This window comes from Sinocyclocheilus anshuiensis, unplaced genomic scaffold, assembly GCF_001515605.1.
Source record: "Sinocyclocheilus anshuiensis isolate Anshui unplaced genomic scaffold, SAMN03320099.WGS_v1.1 scaffold566, whole genome shotgun sequence".
In the NCBI taxonomy this organism is placed as follows: Eukaryota; Metazoa; Chordata; class Actinopteri; order Cypriniformes; family Cyprinidae; genus Sinocyclocheilus; species Sinocyclocheilus anshuiensis.
In genome coordinates, this window is record NW_015542410.1 from 1,927,194 (window position 1) to 1,927,496 (window position 303).

The window sequence follows — 303 nt, forward strand, 5'->3', positions numbered from 1 at the left end:
GATATTTTCAGAAATAGAAGTCGCGTTTTTTCATCTGAAATGTGCTGCGATTTATATTCCAAAGCTACTCATCTAATGCAGAAACACTCAAGCAAGCAAAACACAGGTTTTTGCAGGTATTTGTACTCATGCAGAATAGTACAGCCTAGCGCATTTCACACAGGCGTCTCTCTCTCTCTCCCTACCGTTAAGCAACTTTTGCATTGTTTTACTTACTTGTTTTTGACACATCTGACAGAACTACAAACTTTCCAGTGATGTCTGTGAGAAAGGTATATTCACTCGACAAGCTCGCGCAGCTGC

The 303-nt window shown here is 40.6% G+C and overlaps 1 protein-coding gene across 1 annotated transcript in view; it reads right to left on the reverse strand.

The window, feature by feature from the left end:
* The window catches only part of LOC107693370 (glutamate receptor ionotropic, NMDA 2D-like), a 79,236-nt gene that overhangs the window by 52,242 nt on the left and 26,691 nt on the right, over nt 1-303 (reverse strand). The window lies entirely within an intron of this gene.